Below are 22,582 nucleotides of genomic sequence, written 5' to 3'. Positions count from 1 at the left end.
TTGCTGCTCGCTTTCCACTGGGAGGAAGTGACCCGGTTGTCCCAGCGACGGGACAATCTAGTAATGAAAAAAAAATCTAAACATAAACTGTCGCGCTACCCCAAAAGTCAAGGGATTTTGTTTTTATGCCTTGACTTTAAAGATGACAAGAAAATATCGGGAGCATTAACGTGATTTGTAAAAAAAAAATACTAATCACGGGACGCGCAGACCCTTGATTTTAACCCCCAGGCTCAAAACTGTAAGGTTCAGCAGCTAAAGTTGCTTCACTGGTTGTGACGTCATCGGAAATTTACCCAGAATTCACCACTTCCGTACTCTCGCGGACGTTCGCGATACAATGGCCGCCAGATCGGAACGCGAAAACGCCTCGCTTCAGCCACGAAATTCGTCGGATTATGGCCCAAAACGATTCCGAAATAAACTAAACCCTGTGAGGGAAGGTGAGAAAACAGTTTCCTACGGCATACATATGCCTGGTTCACCTAAGTCCCGCCAAAACGCAAATGAACGCGTTTTTGACACCAAAAAAAGTCTGTTGGGGTCCTTTAAAGAGCGGAGTCGAGATACTTCGCTGGCCGAAGCGACTGCTTGGTCAAAGGCATGTTCAACGAGTATCGCGAGTGGGATCAAGGGACGATACTCCAGACAGCCATCTACACAGAACAGAGAGAGAGAGAGAGAGAGAGAGAGAGAGAGAGAGAGAGAGAGAGAGAGAGAGAGAGAGAGACACGCAGACGCAGACGGAGGGGCTAAGGGGCTATTGAATAGATTATCTGCGAGAGAGAGAGAGAGAGAGAGAGACGAGTGATAGAGACAGAGAGAGAGGCAGAGAGAGAGAACGCGCGCGCAATCATAACACAACCCAGTCATCTGGTAGTTAAAACTCAATCTGAAACTGACATCGACTGTCAAAGGCCTGAGCGATTCAATGCCGTTGCATAACTCTGGACAAGTTGTCGTAGCTGGTAACCCGTTGAGATCCATTCCAACGCCAGAAGCATAATCAGAAGAGTCACTGTGAAGTCAAATCAAACGTTAGGTTTTCTCATCTGGTTATTTGCTTTGGTTTTAAGTGTATTGCTTCGATTGATAGCTGAATCTGCTTGCAACCGTGCTGTTCAAGGCTGTTCGAACTGTCGTCTGCTAGACGGGCTTGTGTGAATCAGTCAATGCAGGGTTCAGCGACAAATGAGCGAGTGGCATCAACATGAAAAGAAGAAGACGAAAAGATACAGTTAAGATATGGGAAGAGAAAGGGATGTGAGGTGTTAGATGTATCCAACCTTAGGTGTTCAAACTCAAGACCGGGACAAAGTAGAAAGCGATGTACCGCGACCGACTCTCAGTACTGACATACAACTTCCAGGCTGTATCGCTTAACGTCTACAACAGGCGAAGTATTGAAGCTTTGGGTCACCTTTAATGTGACAACTGAATTTGTCATCATTTTCACGAGTTTTCATTCACAAGCACCTGGGAAATAAATCTCATGTTCCCCAGGCAATAAATACCCGGTTACCATAGTTGCAGGAAACAGGTTATACATGGATAATCAAAAGCAAACCCAATGTTTCCCCAGACCTAAACAGACGACACGACACTGCTTTGCAAAGTTCCAAAAACAAACTGGCAAACTGACAAAAGTAAACAAAAAACAAAACTACTTCATGAAAGGTCATACATTCATCAAAAACAAATGAAACCTAGCGATATGTTTTGTCTTCTTACAGAGTCATGGAGTGCGTGTATCTGTGTTTCGATACACAGACGTTCGGAGAAACACGAACGTCAAGTTCAAGTAAAACGACCCCTGACACACACATTTTGACCCGTGCACAAGAAGTTGTATCGAATTCGATAAACGAAGCACAAATAAGAAACAATAATAAAAGCAAAGAAAATAGCAACAAGATATGCAAACATCTAACAAAGCCGAGAATGGCAGGTCTAATGAAAAACAAAGAGGTACTGAGTCGGAAACAAGATTGCGATTCTTTCCTTCGCTGCACGACGCAAATATTCTGTGACCTTTGAAACGTAGCTTCCTCATTCGATCGCTCAGCTTAATATTTACAACAGAAAGCCGAGGGGGTGGAATACCGAGATGAACCTACAGAACTGTGCCTCCTCAAACCTGACATATTCATCCCAACATTGTATGAACTCAAAACACAGAAAGTTGCTTTCACACGCCAGCTTTGATTGCCAGTGGTTATCAAACCAGGACTCGTGTGGTTATCAGCACGGAACCCGTGTTTCAAAGCATGGCTCCCTGGGTTGATTGTGCACTTATTTTCTCACTACCAAAATGATGATCGGGGGGCATATCGACTTTTGTTTCATATTTATTGACCGCGGCCTTCTTTGTTGGAGAAAACAGCACATAAACACAAATATAACGGTATTGTTCCCCCCCTTTTTTTTAAGTACTGACAAATTGTAAAGTATTAATATGTCTTTTCCAACTGAGCAAAGTCCCAAGGATAAACCATGCTGATTTCCTTGGAACTGGAACCGGCTGGACATTGCTGTTGCCCCATTCTGTCGAACACCTGCTTTGTGGCCAGGCACTTCTGTCTTTTGTTGTTGCACTGTCCGGTGAATTGCTGGACTTCTTTGCTGTTCCACGCCAGCAAACTGAGAGAAAGAGAGTAACATTGGTTAAATAAAAAAGAGGAGTTTGAAAACATACTACACGTACACACATACCACCACCATCACCACCATCATCATCATCATCATCATCATCATCATCATCATCATCATCAATTCATCATCATCATCATCATCATCATCATCAAAATCATCATCGTCATGATCATCTCTCTTCCTCTATCTACCCCTCTCTCTCTCTCTCTCTCTCTCTCTCTCTCTCTCTCTCTCTCTCTCTCTCTCTCTCTCTCTCTCTCTCTCTCTGTGTGTCTCTCTCTCTCTCTCTGTCTCTATCTCTCTCTCTCTCTCTCTCTCTCCCTCCCTCCCTCCCTCCCTCCCTCCCTCCACCCATTGCACACCGGTTCGACCGAAGCTAAGTTAAGAATAAATTCCTGTTGTGCAGCGGGTTAAAGTATTCCCTCATACCTCGGAGATATACCTTCACTCGGTCGGAGCGACGTCACGTGACATGTTATATGATGGAAGAGAATGCTGTCGCTAGTTTTCCTTCTGAGGATGAGGGTTTAACATAATAATAAGAAGAAGAAGAACATTTATATAGCGCTAAATCAAAAACTTTCGTTAAAAAGGCTTGCTCTAAGCGCTTGACATCTAAACTAAAACGTCATTCACACTCTTTGCAATGATGTACAAGAACTTCATGTCACACTCTTTCATTCAGTATAGCACCATTCACACAGTTGTTATTCTGTACAAGACAATAAGTTAGTCTAACATTTAGAATGTTCATAAGATGAAAACAAGAGAAAACCAGACTGATTAAAACAACTGCTTAGTACTAACAAAGCATGAATCTTAATGATAACGTAATACATATTTAACTGTTAAGACCATAAAAAACCTATATGCTAAAATAACTTCGAACTTTTAAGAACTTCTTATAAGATACACAGCACATTTAGATAAACACCAGAATGATAAAACAAAAGGCAACTCGTTAAAACTATTAAATGCATCAATGTCTAAAACACGAAAGACTCAAATATAAGATACACAATTCTCTAGAATTGTTTATTAAAACTGAAACCGACCTGCTCAAAGTAAACCATACCCACCCCCTCCCTACCCACCCCCAACCCTCCTCCTACACTAAATACTAATTATTTCTACTCTTAACTTCCCAACTACACGTTATCCATAAACTATGCACAGGAACATGTGTGTCAGCATTATGTGGCACCGACATGACTTGTGCATATCTAGCTTACAGCTAAGGGTTAAAGTTAAAGGACTACTGCAGTGAAAAATTATATTTATAATAATTTAAACAAAAGACAAAAATAACAAGCTGAATAGAGATGGAACCGTTACAGAACAGGATGGCAAAATGTTGCGACTTTAGGAGTTGTGTTTCTGGAAGAGGTGAGTTTTGAGTGCTCGCTTGAATGACTGTACTGACTGAGAGTGGCGAATGTGAGAGGGGAGAGAGTTCCATTGAGTAGATGCGCAAAATGCAAAAGTGCGTTGTCCATATGCTTTTGATTTTGTGTGTGGGATGACTAGGGTGCGGCTATCAGAAGAGGAGCGGAGTTGTCTAGCAGGAGTGTATACAGTGAGAAGTTCAGAGAAATAAGCAGGAGACGAGGCAGAGAAGAAGTGAAAGCAGAGAGTGGACAGTTTGTATTCAATGCGGGCTTGGATGGGTAACCAGTGGAGTGTGCGGCGAAGTGGTGTGACATGATCTTTTTTTCGTGCTTTGAGGATCAGGCGTGCTGCAGAATTTTGAACTTTCTGTAGTTTGTGCAGGAGGTAGAGTGGACAGCCAGAGAGAAGAAAGTTACAGTAGTCAAGTTTAGAAAGAACAAGAGAGCAGACTAGAGTGTTTGTAGTTTGAACGGACAGTGTATGGCGGATGGTTGCGATCTTGCGGAGTTCAAAGTATGCGGACCTACAGATGTTGGAGATGTGCTTGTTGAGTGTCATGTCTGAGGAGATGGTGAAGCCGAGGTTTCTAGCTGAAGAAGAGAAAGAGATGTCGGTATTTCCTACTTGGACAGACGAAGGTTGAGAATTTGGGAACTTAGTGGACTTTTTCATGCACAGAAGTGCCTCTGTCTTATCATCATTTAGTTTTAACTTATTTTCTACCATCCATGACTTAACATCTAAGATACAGGTCTGAATGGTCTGGATGGAAAACAGACGGTTTCCAGCCTCCCCTCCACCCATGATCCCAAGGACCTGCCAACTGTATTTTCTGACTACTTCACTGAGAAGATCGAAACCATCAGAAATAGCTTTCCTCCACCAGTGGCTTCGCCTCCGGCTTCACAATTCTCTGGTTCTTTGTTGGATAGCTTCATTCCTGTATCTGAGCAGTTTGTTTTGAAGATTTTGAAGAACACAGTGCCAAAGTCTTGTGAGCTAGACCCCATCCCCACCAACTTGTTTTATGAAAACCTTGACCTTTTTCTTCCCATCATAACCAACATAATCAACTCTTCTCTCACTTCTGGCACTGTGCCAATGGACTTGAAAACTGCAGTAGTTAAACCTTTGATCAAGAAACCATCTCTGGATAAAAATCAGTTGAAAAACTATAGGCCTATTTCCAACTTGCCATTCATTTCTAAAATTCTGGAAAAAGTAGTGCTTAGTCAGCTTCTCTCCCACCTTGAAACCAACAACCTCTGCAACCCTCTTCAGTCAGCGTATAGGGCTGGCCACAGCACCGAGACTGTTTTGCTTCGTGTTGTGAATGACATTCTTTCTGCTCTGGATAATGATGACCTATCAGTTCTGCTTCTCTTGGATAACTCAGCTGCGTTCGATACGATCGATCACTCTGTTCTGCTCTCTCGTCTCGAATCTGTTTTTGGCATTCACTCTACCGCTCTTCACTGGTTTAGTTCATATCTACAGGGCCGTAGTCAGTATGTGTCTGTCAATAATCTCTCATCTCCTCCATCTCCTCTCTGTTTCGGCGTTCCCCAGGGATCAGTTCTAGGCCCAGTTTTATTTGTACTATACACCACTCCTCTCTCTGCCGTCATCAAGCAACACGCAGTCAATCACTACCTCTTTGCAGACGACACACAACTCCAACAAGCATGCAAGCCTACAGAAATCCAAGCGGTGACGCACACTCTCCAAAACTGCACTTCAGATATTAAATCATGGATGACAAACAATATGCTCAAGTTAAATGATGACAAGACTGAATTTCTTCTTTTCTCTGGAGCTTCCTGTTCGACCACTTCCCTTCCAGCCTCCATCACAGTAGGTTCTAGTGACATTTCTCTCTATGATAGTGCTAGGAATCTTGGGTTCATCATGGACTCCCACCTCTCAATGAAACAACACATCAAAAAAGTCTGTCAGACATGTTACTTTGAGATCAGAAGAATAGGTTCCATAAGAAAATTTCTCACTGTTGATGCCACTAAAACTCTCGTTACATCCTGCATTCTGTCCAGATTAGATTACTGCAACTCCCTTCTCATAGGCTGCCCTGACTCCACTCTCCAACCCTTGCAAAAAGTACAACACTCTGCTGCACGTCTCATTTTCAGAGCACAGCATCGACAACCCTGCACTCCTCTCATGAAAGAACTTCACTGGCTTCCTGTATCTGAACGTATTAGGTATAAAGCTGCCTGCTTCTGCTACAATATCATCTCTGAATCGGCACCTGCCTATCTTTCTGAACTGGTCTCTCTCTACACTCCCTCTCGCACCCTTCGTTCTTCTGATGATGCTCGACTTCTCTGTCAAGGTCGCTTTAAACGCAAGGCTCATGGCTTCCGCACGTTTTCGTATTATGGACCTCAGTTATGGAATTCACTCCCCTTTCAATTACGTCACTCTCCATCCATTTCATCTTTTAAGTCCAATTTGAAAACTCACTTGTTCCAACAACACTACGGATAGTTCCTTAGTATAGAGTCTGGGGATGTGAGATGTGCATGATGTGTTGTTTGAATCTGACAGTGATTGTATGATTTTTGTATACATGTATTGTTGTCCCGCGCTTTGAACTTTTGATAAGGCGCTTTATAAATGCCCGTTATTATTATTATTATTATTATGGTGGCATGTGTCTCTGCGGGGGAACTAGGCTTATACAACTGGGTATCATCAGCAAAAGACTGGTTTGAAACGGAATGATTTTGAATGAGGGCAGACAAGGGTTTGGTATACATAATGAAGAGGACGGGGCCAAGTACAGAGCCTTGAGGGACACCGAAAACAAGGGGGGCTGGGGCTGATCTCTGGCCATCGACAAGCACAGCCTGAGTTCTATCCGTAAGGTAGGACTCAAACCATGCCAGCGCTGGACCAGAGATGCCATACAGGGTCTGGAGCCTGCTCAGCAGCGTGACATGATCTATTGTGTCAAACGCTGCCGAGAGGTCCAGTAGGGTGAGCACAGACACATCACCACCATCCAGAGCAGACAGAATGTCGTTGGTCACCTTGAGCAGGGCAGTCTCAGTACAGTGAGAAGGACGGTATGCTGACTGAGAATGCGAGATCAGATCATGAGTGTTTAAATACACTAACAGCTGCTTTAAAACTACTTTCTCAATGATCTTTGACAAAAATGAAAGGTTAGAAACAGGGCGGTAGTTCTTTAAGACATTTACATCGAGATTGGATTTCTTAAGGAGCGGTTTCACAAGTGCAGTTTTGAACAATGATGGAAAAACACCAGACAACAGGCTATCATTAACAATCTGGGTGAGAACAGGCAACAGAAGATCAAGGTTTTCAACAAGTAATGGTGTGGGCAATGCATCAAGTGGACAAGTTGTAGGTTTGGATTTCAAAATAATCTCTCTAAGGTCCTTCTCACTGACTTTCTGGAATGCTAAAAACGTACAGGCAGGGGAAGCATCAACATAAGTTGGTGCAGCAGAATTAACAGCTAGCGTGTCCAGTTCTGATCTAATATCAGCTACTTTCTGGATGAAAAAATCACTAAAAACATCAGGCAGCTCACTGACAGGAAATACAGTGGGGAGTGGGGACACCTTAGTGCGGCCAGTCAAGCGGTTGCAAATATCAAACAGTTTCTTGCTAGAAGAACAAGTGGCAATCTGAGTCTGCAGAAAAGGTGTCTTAGCGGAGTGTACGATCTTGGTTACAACGTTCTTGGTGTAGTTAAAAATCTGCTTATGTACAGTGAGACCCGTCTGAAGGCACTTGCGTTCGGCACGCCTACGCTCACACTTTGCATCACGCAGTTCCTCACTAATAGCAGGATACCACGGTGCTGACTTGGACGGACGGACACGGCGACGCAAGCTGGGAGCATGGACATCTAGAGCGGCACGGAGAACAACTTCAAGCTGATCAGCTGTAAGAGAAGGGGACAGCGCAGTCTGCAGCTCTTCCCTGAAACTATCTTTGTCCATCGTACGCAGACAACGGACAGAAGTGAAAACAGGGGGTGGGGTGGGGGGCCTAGTCATCAGATCGAACAAAACACAAAAATGATCTGAAGATAAAACATGAGAAACAGTTACAGACTGAACAATATGGTCATCAGGCCTATGCATAACCCAGTCAAGGATGTGGTTCTTCTTGTGTGTTGGTTGACTGACAGACTGTGTGTACTGAAAAACATCTAACAAGTCTAACATCTTGACAGTGGACGGGTGGTTACAGTCATCAAAATGAACATTGATATCACCAATCAAAACAGGGGTTCCAGACAACGTGTTGCAGTGATCAAGCAGATTATGAAAATCTGAGAAAAACATAGTGTCAGTGAGTTTGTTCTTTGCGTTGGGGGGTGGTCTGTAGATGCAGAATAACTGAACGGGTTTTTGATGGAGCGCCAATGTCACCTGTACACACTCAAACGAGGTGTGTTTAAACGGCAGCACAGTGTTAAAGGAGACATGTTTAGCTAGAGTGTTCTTGATGATGACGGCTATTCCTCCACCGCGGCCGGTGGTGCGGGGATATGATCGCAGAGAGTAGTTCGGTGGTGTTAAATCGGCACAGACACTTTCATCGCCGTTTTCCTTCAACCAAGTCTCGGTAAGAACTAAAATGTCTATGTCGTTATCTGTGATGTAGTCTACAATGTCTGTGCGTTTGCATGCTTGTTGTGTTGATGAGACTGATTGAGCGTTGAAGAGTGCGATGTGGAGAGGTGTGGAGGAGGAGGTGGGGGGTGTGGCCTGTGTTCGTGGCTTACGATCTGGTACGTCTGGAAGCACTGCCCCACTCCTCAGTCGCGGTCTGCGGCGATGCCCCCTGTGTGCCTTCTTTGGGCGGTTGCGTAGGCACGGCAGCTGGCGGCAGTGGATACCGTTGTCATTAAGGCGACAACACAGCGATGACCCATCGCTAGCGACACAGCTGGAAGCAGAAGACATCGACGATGGCAGCGACAGAGGACCAGGTAATCCATGTGCGAAGGGCACCGTAGAGCAAGGTAATCCAAGAGTGGAGGCCAGAGGATGATCAGCGGAGGTCAGAGGTAATCCAAGAGAGGGAGAGGGGGTCACAGGAGGACTGCCTGTATTCAAGTCCAATTTCAGCAGCTGTTCTCTTGTGTAGCACCGACGCACAGAACAACTGGATGGCACACCTGGCACACGTAGGCCTACGCCACTGTTGACGTAAAGCGCACTGTCATTACAACTGCTGGCTAACTGGCCAAGCAGGTCGCTGAACAGGCCTACGGAACACTGCACTGTGATGGCTGACAGCCAAACGACAAAGATGAAGAAAGCTCGGGGATCCATGGACAGATTTCGTAGAAAAAGATACCACTGTGTAGACGGTTCCATCAGAAAGCTTCTGGTACTAAAATCAGTCGATACAAACTTTCATAAAACAGTCAAACAGGTAAAAGTAGTGAGAGGTCGCGTCAGGGTGTCAATCCCGCTCACGAACACAACTCACATGGATCGGGAACTTACAGGACAACCGCGGCTGTGCTTGCAAGTTTGGATAGTTCTTTCCGTGACTGAGCATCGTTTCAGTCTTACCGAACTGAGGGTGGAAAGTAAGCGACAGCATTCTCTTCCACCATATAAAATGTCACGTGACGTCGCTCCGACCGAGTGAAGGTATATCTCTGAGGTATGAGGGAATACTTTAACCAGCTGCACAAGAGGAGTTTATTGATACCTTATGTTCGGTCGTACCGGTGTGTAATACCTCCCGTCTCTCTCTCTCTCTCTCTCTCTCTCTCTCTCTCTCTCTCTCTCTCTCTCTCTCTCTCTCTCTCTCTCTCTCTCTCTCTCTCTCTCTCTCTCTCTCTCTCTCTCTCTCTCTCTCTCTCTCTCTCTCTCTCTCTCTCTCTCTGTTGTGAACGCTTGCAGATGTTCTGTGATGAAAAATTAAGAAACACGGATGCGTTTGTTATTCCGATAATGGCCATCCATGAAGTTGGCCAGTACATAGCAAGGTTAGAAAATAAAAAAATCTTCCGGACTTGATGAAATAAGAAATAAATTATTAAAATTGTCTACTCCTTATATAGTAGAGTCTCTGACTTACGTTTATAATTTATGTATTCAACACAATGTTTTTCCAAAAGAATTTAAAAAAGCGAAAGTCATACCTTTGCCAAAGAAAAAAGGTTCTCAAGATTTAAATGATTTTAGACCTATATCTTTGTTATCTGTATTATCTAAGCCTCTTGAAAGGCATGTTCAAAAACATCTGGTTACTTATTTGGAGGACCACAATCTCTTGCATCAACTTCAGTCTGGTTTTCGCTCTCAACATTCATGTAACACTGCCCTTGCCAGATTAACTGATTCATGGTACTCATCCATTAATAGGTTAGACATTTCTGGTGATGTTTTCTTGGACCTAAAAAAAAGCTTTTGACCTCGTGGATCATGAGATCCTTCTACAGAAATTAAAATGTTATTTGAAAAGTTCTAGCACTGTCGCTTTTTTTTTTACTCTTATCTTAGAGAGAGGGCTCAATCTGTATACGTACACGATACGTACTCTTCTCAGGGCACTGTGAAATGTGGAGTGCCACAGGGGTCTGTTTTGGGACCTGTATTATTTTGCATGTATATAAATGATTTGCCCTTGTACCTACAGTCTGAATCTGTTGAGTGTCATATGTTAGCAGATGATACTACCTTACATGCAACAGGGAAAAGCCCTGCACAAATTCAAGACAAATTACAACAGAGCCTAAACGATGTTTCTGAGTGGTGTTCTGCAAATCGTATGCTTATTAATCCAGTTAAAACAAAGTCTATGATAATCAGCACTCGCCAAAAACATCAACTTTCAGAAATGACTCTGAGTCTGTCCCTAAATGAGCACTCCATTGAGCAAGTAGCTGAGCACCGTTTAGTTGGACTTACTGTTGATAATAATCTCAAATGGCAGACTCACATCAATGGAATCTGCAAAAACATTGCTAAAAACCTGTTTCTTTTGTCAAAGTTACAAAGCATTATTAATCTAGACACAAGAAAACTATTTTACAATGCCCACATAAAACCCCATATTGATTATGCTTCCATAGTATGGGACGGGTGTAGTGAAGTTCACTTGAAGAAGCTTAACTCGCTCCAGCGCAGAGCTGCTAAACTAGTTCTGCCCAGTCCATCTCTTTCTACAGAGGAAAAGATGAAAAGTATTGGAATGTTAAGCTTAAAAAAGCAGCTTTTGTATAATAAATGTTCATTTATGTATAAGGCCTAAAAAAAAAAATAGGTGTGGTTACGGTAACCCGACCTACCCTACTTTTAGGGGCCGATCCTATAACTTTTTATTACATTTGTCAACAACAAAACAAAAACAAAAAACAAAAACCGAGTGCAAAAAACGCAATGAAAGCGAAAGCGCCCATGTCGCACACTTATTTCCCTGTCAAGTAGGTTTAATTTGTACACATTAGAAAAAAAAGGTAAAAAAAAAAAAGTGATTACCTACCTACCTACCCTATTTTTTTTGGCTATGTTACCGTAACCACACCTATTTTTGGGGGGGGGCCTAAAGTCGTCTATAAGGACGCCCCAACATATCTTATACAACTCTTCAAATCATCTCCGTCATATTATTCAAACACTCGAAATAACCTTGCCTTGTCAAGGCCCCGCATCGATTTGTTTAAAACTAGTTTTTCTTATTCTGGCGCGTTCCTTTGGAATTCACTACCTGTAAATATCAAGTCATGTCTGTCATTATCTTCTTTTAAAAGACAGCTCCGAAAGCACCTCTCTAACGACTAAGTCGGTGTACAATGTGTGCGAGTGTGTGTGAGGATGTGTGAAAGAGAAAGTGTATAGTATGCTTCCATTAACAAGCACACTTTTGAATGTTTTATTTTTTTATTTTGTTATACTTATCCCTACATAATTTCGTGTTATTTGAATTTTTTTATGTATTTTTTTATTCTTCATATTTGTTCTTTGTTTCATGTGTGTATTGTAGTAGGGACTAGCTGTAAGAAAGGACCATATGGACCTAATGCTATCATCCCTCGGTAATAAAGTTTTCGAGTTCGAGTTCGAGTTCCCTCTCTCTCTTTCTCTTTCTCTCCCTCTCTCTCTCTCTATCTCTCTTCCTCTCTCTCTCTTTTTCTTTCTCTCTCTCTCTCTCTCTCTCTCTCTCTCTCTCTCTCTATCTCTCACTCTCTCTCACACACACGCTCGCACACACACACACACACACACACACACACACACACACACACACACACACACACACACACACAGAGAGAAACCCTCACACAACAAACACACACGCACACACACACACACACACACAAGCTGCGGGCGCGCGCACACACACACACACACACACACACACACACACACACACAAAACACACACACACACACTGCAGTCTATATGGTAACTTACCTGAAATTGTAGCCTGTCATAGATCTAAGTGGAGACAGCAAACGGTAAGAGCAACAGGTTCTCATTTACGATGTCCGGGCATTCAAACGATCAGGAAGAGGAAGACCTTGCTTCGCAATGGGCCTATGCTCTTGGAGAACTATATAACTGATTAGGCCAAAAAAAAAAATAGGTGTGGTTACGGTAACATAGCCAAAAAAAATAGGGTAGGTAGGTAGGCAATCACTTTTTTTTTTTTTTTTACTTTTTTTTCTAATGTGTACAAATTAAACCTACTTGACAGGGAAATAAGTGTGCGACACGGGCGCTTTCGCTTTCATTGCGTTTTTTGCACTCGTTTTTTTTTGTGTTTTTTGTTTTGTTGTGACAAATGTAATAAAAAGTTTTAGGATCGGCCCCTAAAAATAGGGTAGATCGGGTTACCGTAACCACACCTATTTTTTTTTTAGGCCTTAGTAGTGTGCGTTGTCATCATGAACGTTCACAACACCATCGTAATCAAAGTATCTGCTTCGACTTCGGAGTCACAAATGTCCGGGCGAAGTGCAACAAAATTATTCTGAATCAACAGCATTGACCTCGTCAACAAAATCGTTGTCTTATCCCAAAGTGACTTCTGTCAGCAGAACATTCCGTGTTCAACTGAGAACTGAGAAGACTGACTTTCCCTTCCACTATCAGAATTCACAGCTGCAAAGAACAGAATGCCCCAGTCAGTAACCACTGATCTAAATATCAGTAAATTTAGCAAGGGAAGCAACTAAAGATGAAAACGGGGAGTAACTGTTCTTCATCGGGCAACTGCGTTTGTCGTCTGCTTTTTCGTACAGTGCTACGGTCGCGTGAAAGTCAGATCTACCTGAACTATGCGTATAGATCCGTCTAGTGAAATGTAGCTGTGTGATGATTTGGCTACATCACTTTGCTGAATGTGCTTCCAGATGAAAGTTTATATTGAGCTTACTGTCAAACATTAACCAAAAAAATAGGTAAGTTGTTTTAACTTGACCAAAACTAGCGACGAAAATTTTTTTCTCGAAGCACAACAAAACACTCTGTCGCCATTTTCGGCATCATCGCAGTCAACTTGTCATCGGTTCGATGTGTTTTTCCTGAGGAGGAATGAACATAAACATTTTTAGAAGTTTGTAATGTTGATCCCAAGACTATTTTCCATTACTTTAAATTGCTGTTCATTGTACTATCGCTGATAATTCATTGAACATTAAATTTTTAGAAATTCAACTTGAAGTGGGCATCAGTCAGCACAGCAAAGTTTGTTTACATTTTGCTCTAACTTTGACCCCGCGTTTCTCCAATCAGAGGCTTAGATCAAGATTATCCTTTTTCGCAGAAATGGCCACACATAAGCAATATGAATGACTGAATGTCCACATACAAGTCGAATGACGCCGTCCATTATGCAGACAAAACGGAACTAGCTTTGCGCATGAATTAATTGACATGAATTTTGTCCGCGGAGGCTTTTGGCAAGTTAAAAACAGGCACCGGCAGGTTTTATTGAAAAAAGCTAGTGTTTTTAATGAAAACGTCGAAGTAATGGGATAAAAAGCTTACACACCTCGTCCTAGATATTGTGCATAATTATTTTCCCTCGGGTAGATTTTTAGGTATTACCTCGCTAAAGGCTCGCTAATACCTGAAAATCGACCCTAGGGAAAATATCCACGATATTTAGAACTCGGAGTGTGTAACCTATATAAATTTGTGTGTGTGTGTGTGTGTGTGTGTGTGTTGACTTCACAATATTTTTTGTTTGTAGAATGTTTTCTGAATTAAAGTCTCCTTTCTACGAACCAGCGCATTTAGCAGTGTTTCAAGGCCCTTAAATCTCGTACTGTGCTGTTAAGAGTTGTTCCCCCCCACCAGATTCCTACTCTTCGCGGCTTTGACAAACAGACTGCAAGTCGTTGGTCATTTATCAAAAATATATCATTAAATAAACAGAACATACGCTAACAGCTGCACACATCCAATCATATTTTATGAAATGAAGTGGTTTCATACACTGGCTTGCATCAGAAAACCGAATTTTCAACAGTATTCGACTTTGGAACGGGAGAAAAAGCTTGTCAGCAATTTCGTACTAACGGAAAAACATTGCAGCAACGATTCCAATACAAAAACAAGAACGCTGAGGCGTGACTAACCATTCAGTCAAGCGAATGTACGCAGAAATACGTCCGCTTTCTTATCACCTTCCGTACAAGAAAACTCTCTGTCACACGACTAGCTCGTAATGGCGATTATGTCTCACAGCATAGGCATAGAAAGATATAAATGAGTTTTTGGGGACAAAATAACAGGCACAAAACCAGACTGACAACAGAATTGCCTTTTCACACATACCGTACACACGCATGCGCGCAGAAGATAGGTCCAATTCGTTTCGTGTCTTTTTCTGGTTGAATGCATTTAACAAAGTATCAACCAACGTTTCTGAATCTTTCAATGAAAAAAATAAACTTTTTTTGAACCAAACAGCACAAACCAACACGCGCGCACTAACACAGATTGAATGCAAAGCGCGAACGAACACAGAGAATTTTTGTAGGTCAGGTTGTGGGAAAGTCCACCCGAAATGTTCCACAGGAGAACTGGTTGTGTTTGGATTGTTCTTTTTCTCACAGTGATGTTGATGTTGTTTACAGTGCAGTTTTGAAAGAATATTTTCCGAATTTGGGGCACACTTTCGTCTTTCGGTTCGTTTATCTTGTCGAAGTAACATTCGAGTGTTTCTAAATCCAAACCTTCCATCACCGCTGGTGCAGATTAGACCTGCCTGACTGTCTGCGTGCGTGTTAGAGCTGAAGACGAAGCCTCAATCGCCAAAGCGTCACCCATCTGTAGGTTCTGAGCATCGGATGTACGTTGATACGTGGTAAGATCCGCACGGAACTGTCTATGCAACTTTTCCTAGTCACAGGTGTAAGGTTCGATCTTTTCTTTGCAATTTCGTCCTCTGTGTACGTAGCAAAACGTTTCACCATTTTCGGTTTTCGTTGCAGACGACGATAGTGAAAGTAGTACCTATTGTTTTGTTTTGACCTTTCGTATTCAGGGTTCTTCATTGAAGCTTGGTAAAGGGACCGTGTCGTGTAAGTGGAAAGTTGACGAAGCTTTTGAAAACAGAAATTGAATGAAGAAGAAAATGTGGCTTTCAGTTATATACAGGAGAACGGGGTTGGTGTTATTCTTTTACCGTCAAACACTTAGTACACAGATAAAACGTGATTGACTGACCAAGGCCTGTTGGCACACTATTCAGAATGCACAACAAAATGTAACAACGCTTTGATACCCATTTTTCTACGTTCGTGATCACTTGAAATGAATACTGAAAACATAAGTGTTTAAGGTAGTGACTGAATGTATGTAAAGGTAAAAATGTTCAGAAATAAATGCATAATCAAAATAATTGATTTCGGCATCAAAGCGTGTAACATACAATCTTGCACACGTTTGCTTTAGTAGTGGCAAAGAAGGAATGCGTGTGACATCATACCATATTGCATTATAACACACGCACAAACATTACAACATCAAAAATCGTACTATAATCTACAACTAACAAACAATCATACACTATCAAACACCAAATACATCATCGTACATTAAATTACATCATACCCCCCACCCCATCCCACCCCACCATACATTCACAATCGACACAGAATACATCATCATACATACACTACTCAAAAGAATTCAAGGGCCAGTGTCATTTTTGACATGGTTTGTTAAAAAAGTGCAGACTGAACAAAATGTTGGTTTTTTTTTGCCAAATAAGCAACAAACAGTGTTACGCAATGTTCAAGACAACGTGTTTTTGAAAAGGGTTCAGATGAGCGTTTATTCAAAATGCTACACGGGGCCACAAAAGAAACACAAAATTTACGTGAAAATGCCAACTTTTCAAACGCGTCTAGCTGACGCAGCACACCTGCGCAGACTGAAAACTGCAATGCACGTGTAAGCCGTAGTTTTTGTGAGCAGACGTCAACCAGTTTTGCAGACCAACGGGTATTTAAGGCCACATTTCTTGAGCATCTTTAACCATGCCCCCAAGACGCCGACTGAGTGATGCTGACAGATGGATGGCCGTGGCCTGGCTCCAGGAAGGCGTAGCAGTGCGGGAAGTTGGCAGGCGACTGCAAGTGACACATTCTGTCATACAGAGGCTGAGAGACCGCTTCAACAACACTGGAAGTGTGCAAGAACCAAGGAGGGCTGGGCGCCTACGAATGACGACCAGGAGAGAAGACCGCTACGTCATCGTGTCTGCCCTGCGTAACAGAACCGCCACTGCAAACACGTTCAGGGGGCAACTGCGAACAGCCACCAACATCCTGGTCAGTGACCAAACTGTTCGCAACCGTCTGCACGAGGTGAACATGCGATCAAGGCGGCGAGCGGTACGACCTCCACTCACAAGGGCTCATCGTGCAGCTCGTCTGGCCTGGACCCGGCGTCATCTGGCCTGGACAAGGCAGCAGTGGTCCAGGGTTCTCTTCTCCGACGATTCTCGCTACACGCTGTCCTTCAACGACGGCCGAATTCGCGTCTGGAGACATCCTAGAGAGCGCTTCAGCAACGCTACCGTTCTGGAGCACGACAGACATGGTGGCGGCTCCCTGATGGTGTGGGGTGGATTCAGTCTTCACCACAGGACACCCCTACACCGTGTCCAAGGCAACCTGACTGGCATCGCGTACAGGGATGACATTCTGCGTCCCATAGCCATACCAGTCCTTCAGGCCATCGGACCAGGTGCCACACTGCAAGACGACAACGCGCCTGCGCATAGAGCTCGGGTTGTCAATAAGTTTCTGCAGCAGCAGCAAGTTATCAGGATGGACTGGCCCTCCCGTTCGCCCGATCTGAACCCAATCGAGCACCTTTGGGATGTCCTGGGGCGACTGATTCGAGCGAATCATCCTCCTCCACCAAACCTCAACGTCCTGTTCCACACTCTGCAGCAGGAGTGGCAGGCGATCCCTCAGAACACTCTTCAGACATTGGTCAGGTCCATGCGTCAGCGTTGCCTCGACTGCATCAATACCAATGGAGGTCACACTCGTTATTGACTCTTGTGATTCCAATATTATTGCTCTCTGTTCTGAATTTTTAAAATGGGGGTATGTCCATTCAAATGAAATTTTCTCGATGAATAATTCGTGTTGGTTAATGAAATTGTAACCGATCGAACAACAAGTGAATAAATTAAACTTCTGATATATGTTTTCTGTTGTTTGTCTTAATTGCTTTGAATGGTGAATGACCAACTGAGTGGCCCTTGAATTCTTTTGAGTATATATAATGTGGCGTTCAGCCAAATGTCAATATATATAAGCGATCATTTCTGTGTTTGAATTTCCTGCGGAAAATACGAAAAAATTACAAACTTAACTTTCTTCATCGCTGCAATGTTCAGCCATAGCCTATCTGTTGCATACCACCGCATGCCCATTTTGTGTAACTACTTGTCGTTAAGAAAAAAAAAAATATGAGACTTGTTGAGGAAATTAATATCAACATGATCGGGCAGGCGAATGCTAATATCATTTTTGAAACATGTTTGTTATCACTTACTATCTGTCAGCTTATCAGAAATAACGTTATCATTACCGGGTAATTTCGATCAAAATAATAATTGAACGGTCCGGTACCTTAGATGGAACAGCCAAATGGATACTGGATTGATGCGAGGCTTACGTGACCTCATTCGTGTGAAAGTATGCCGCGAATCATGCACCTGATCTCATGAATAATAATAGCTTACATTTCTCCCACAACAATCTCATACCACGTTAAACAGACATTGTTATTGCTTTTCCTTGTCAAAGAGAAATGGACAGATTCAGAATCAACACGTAACAGGAAGGAAATGACGTAAGACTACATTTGACCTAAACAAAAGTATGCAATTTCATTCGATTCTTGAGAACTTTTTAATTGAGCTGAGCACAGCATGTCACTCTTAAAATCCGGATGTTGAGCTGCTATTTATAAACCCACTCCCACGGAAAAATTGGCTTCTTAGTATTTAAACATGGTAATGTGTATTATTGTAAAAAATAAAGTGTGATTCCTTTAGAAGGTCACCCTCATGTGTTTTGATTCAAAATTTTAGTTTGTCTTAGTTTTAGAGTGATAAACAAAAAGGGTCCCTGTCTGACCAGTCCTGGTTGGTCAAAGTAGTCACATGGTGCACCAAACGGGTAATACGATCAAATAACACCATGTGCGTTTCACTCTGGGTGTAATTCTAAGATCATGAAAATACAAAAAATGATATTGTCACGCTTCTTGGACATGCACTGCAATATTAGAAGAAACAAGCACTACAGCTGTTGTTGCAGTAACGTATTATTCAGGATCAGTTCTTGAGCGTCAACATCATGGCTAAAAGGAGGCAGACAAGTGTCAAACCAGTACCTTTGTCCAGGAACATTTTACACCCCAACTTGTGGGATTGAAGGAGGGGACACAACTGTGTCACGTCCTCTTAACGTTATTGCAGCAAAGACCCCAAACAGAACAGGCTGGTGACTCTAACCTTAAAGGGGTGTACACACACTCACACACCCACACACATACACACACACCCACACACACACACACACACACACACACACACACACACACACACACACACACACACAATCATTTGTTCGATAAATAACTTTCATGAAATTGATTGAGACTTTGGTGAAACATTCTTTGACTAAGTCCAGACTATGGGATTGCATTCAGCTTAAATCAGTATCAATTAAAATGTTCATTAAATTAGTGATTAAAATCACTTTTTGCTACTATATTAAGTTTAAAAACGATATGATTGTATTTCATTATATTCTTCATATTGCCATGAAACCAAAACTATATACATTCTATATGTTAAGTTTGGATTAAAAAGGAAAGGTCCGAAAGTTAAGAAGAAAACTGCTTTCCTATTAAGCACAACTTGCCACAAGATTATTTCGAAGCAGTCACTTAAGTGATTAACAGGTGTAACGGCACAGTTTGCATGCTTTCCATAGAAAGAAAGCTCAAAGCGTATTGGTTCAGCTGTAGTAGTTTTGGTGATTACAGAGTTTCGGTTTTCAGTGTCGAACCAACATACCAACTGATTGACCAAATGTATTTATTTCATTTTACGCGACTTATTTTCTCTTTTTTACTCGGTCAGTATATTACACAAACGGCATCAAACTATTGATGTATAAAAACAAATCACAAGAATCAGCACCAACCTTTAGGCACATTATCTGTTCTGTGTTTTGATTGTGCAGCAAATCAAGCAATGCCTTCAGTTTTAGAAAAAGTCAACGACAAATTGAAAAAAAAGTATATTTTTGTGTCTCTTTATTGTTCCCTCTCACGTGCAGTCGCCATTGTTTAATCACTTATATTTGTTTCAGTATCAGAATGTGACAAAACAACTTGCAACCCCCCTTCTTCTTGTGAACTCGACCGGGAACGCAACACGCGACGCTGCGTGTGCTCCTTTGGATACACTGGAGAGGACTGCCGTGAGTTATTGTATGAATACTATGTTGTATTTGTTGCTTAAAAGAAGACAAACGATATGCACAAACAGATATTATTAAATCAAGGAAAACAACAAGGGAAGCAAAATCCGTCTTTTTGTGTTATATTTCCAGCAGGTTGTAAGTATTGATGTCAAAACCCCCCAGTGATCCATCTATCTCTCGATATTATGACCCTACCCCACACAGGGGAAAAACCTAGCAAATTCAAAATAAAAAAACCAAGAAAGGTAAGTTGTTGGAACGTTGCTATTGACAAAATTACGTTACAACCACAGATATTTCGACCCAACGGTCTTTTAGGTGAACAGACAAACAAATATTTACACAAAACTTATCTTGATATAATCAGCTTTCGCCCACTCGCCAGGAAGCCGAGCGAATGAATGATTGTATGATGAAATGAATGACGTAGAACGGGAATGACGTCAGCATCAAAAGAATGTTCTAAGGGTAAATAGAACATGGCAGCGTGAGAGAGAGAGAGATCAGAAGTCAGAATGTTGTATTGCTTAGGCTCTGAGCCCATTGCAAAGTGGGGATGGATTGGGGAGGAGTATTTGAACACTAGATCAAATATCGAAACCGAATTCGAAAATATCCGTACAAACTGACATGTACAACATGTCAGACGTGTCGCGCCATCAATGTCCGTTCAATGTTCATTGTCTTTCATATCACACAAGATTTGAGATTCGATCGCGTAGCATGTCTATTATTTAACCAAGGTAGAACCGAATCAAGTTCATCAAAATCTTCTGCCTTTCTTCAACCTGTCGTAGATGGTGCTGTGGTATTTTCCGCCGTTCAATCGGTCTCCACGAGGCGAGCTGCTGCACGTAGCATAGTTCTTCTGGAATCAGGTTTCTGGGGGCCTGCTTGACGAACCAGAATGTCACCCCTGATGGCCACTTGCTGTTTGCACTATGGGGGTCGGACACAAGCACAAGATCGTCTGTCTCAAATATATACTGTGCTGCCTTGGTGTCGTCATTGGTCACAATTCTGTGATGTGTTTTGTTCCTGTGCCTATCCCGTAGACGATGTTGCCGCAGCCTGTCCAAGATTTGCCCAATGTAATTTTTCACTATGTCAGAAGGATCGTGTTTTGCCAGATCAACACAGTTTTCATCAAGCACGCCTTCTGTTGTCATGTGCACATGCGACTGTGTTTCAAGAGAGTGAGAGAGAGAGAGAGAGAGAGAGAGAGAGAGAGAGAGAGAGAGAGAGAGAGAGAGAGAGAGAAAGAGAGAGAGAGTACGGCACGCGCATGGCTGTATGTGAATTGTAAAGCAACATAAAGAGAGGTAAGGTTGAATGTAGTTAACACCTAATGTGTAAATAATTATACTACATTCAACCTTTGCTCTCTTTATTTTTCTTCACAATTCACATACCACCACGCGCGTACTCTCTCTCTCTCTCTCTCTCTCTCTCTCTCTCTCTCTCTTTCTCTCTCTCTCTCTCTCTCTCTCTCTCTCTCTCTCTCTCTCTCTCTCTCTCTCTCTCTCTCTCTCTCTCTCTCTCTCTCTCTCAGCCGAAGTTTGGGGGCTAGAGGACGTTAAGCCAATTGAGCAAGTTCATACCTTTGCTATTAAAAGGTTTTGAAATGTGCCAATGCATTCCTCAAATACAATGGCGTACGGGGAAATAGGCAGATACCCACTTTTCATAAGAACTGTTGTTAAATGTGTTAAATATTGGCTTAACTTAACCAAACTTCCCCAAACCAGAATTTGTAAACAGACCTATAAAATGCTCCTTTTGCAACATGAATCTGGCAAACACAACTTGGTTTCCAAGAGTTAACTGAAAACGGTTTTGGTATTGTTTGGCTGTGTCAAGGGGTTGGCTACGATAAAGGTTTCGTTTCCCAGTTTAAAGATCGATTGATTTGCATGTATAAACAAAACTGGCACTCGGAAATGGAGACAAAGTATCTGGTTTTATTCGTTTAAAGGCATTTGTTTGTTTGTTTGTTTGCTTAACGCCCAGCCGACCACGAAGGGCCATATCAGGGCGGTGCTGCTTTGACATATAACGTGCGTTTAAAGGCATTTTTCAGCCCGAGAAGTACATATTATGTATAGCAAATAAATGAAAAAGAGATGCGGTGGGCTGAGGAGCAATGCTCTGTGGTTTTTGATAAAACAGACACGCGACAGTGCATGCCCGATGTTTGATGGAGGCTGTGTAGACGAGGTACACTTTCTTTTTCACTGTACAGCCTATGCTGATATCCGTGCAAAATGTAACGTGTTAAAAAGTTGTTCTAAACAAGCCTAAATGGAAGATGTAACCCGTATCCTAGCCCTGGATGAAGAAAGTCTACTCGAAGCAACCGCACAACTTATTTCTAAGGCACTAAACATGCGCAAAAAGAAAGTAGATGAGTCAAGGCACAATCATCTCGAGCGACCTCACATGGGACAAAAACACAGAGCCCATCATCAAGAAGTGTCAGCAGAGGCTTCACTTCCTTAGACAACTGAAGAAATTTAGACTGAACCAAGCCATCCAAAAGCAGTTCTA

At 42.4% G+C, this 22,582-nt stretch overlaps 1 long non-coding RNA gene across 1 annotated transcript in view; it reads left to right on the top strand.

The window, feature by feature from the left end:
• Window positions 1-20,024, top strand: part of LOC138972194 (uncharacterized) — a 34,334-nt gene extending 14,310 nt beyond the window's left edge. The window contains exon 3 of the long non-coding RNA XR_011457485.1: window positions 19,922-20,024. This is a non-coding gene — a long non-coding RNA (uncharacterized lncRNA). The remainder of the gene's footprint in view (window positions 1-19,921) is intronic.
• Window positions 20,025-22,582: the final 2,558 nt, after the last annotated feature.

Source organism: Littorina saxatilis, linkage group LG8 (genome assembly GCF_037325665.1).
Source record: "Littorina saxatilis isolate snail1 linkage group LG8, US_GU_Lsax_2.0, whole genome shotgun sequence".
Lineage (NCBI taxonomy): Eukaryota > Metazoa > Mollusca > Gastropoda > Littorinimorpha > Littorinidae > Littorina > Littorina saxatilis.
Note: the sequence above shows the minus strand (reverse complement) of the source record. Positions and strands in the feature narration are given on the sequence as shown.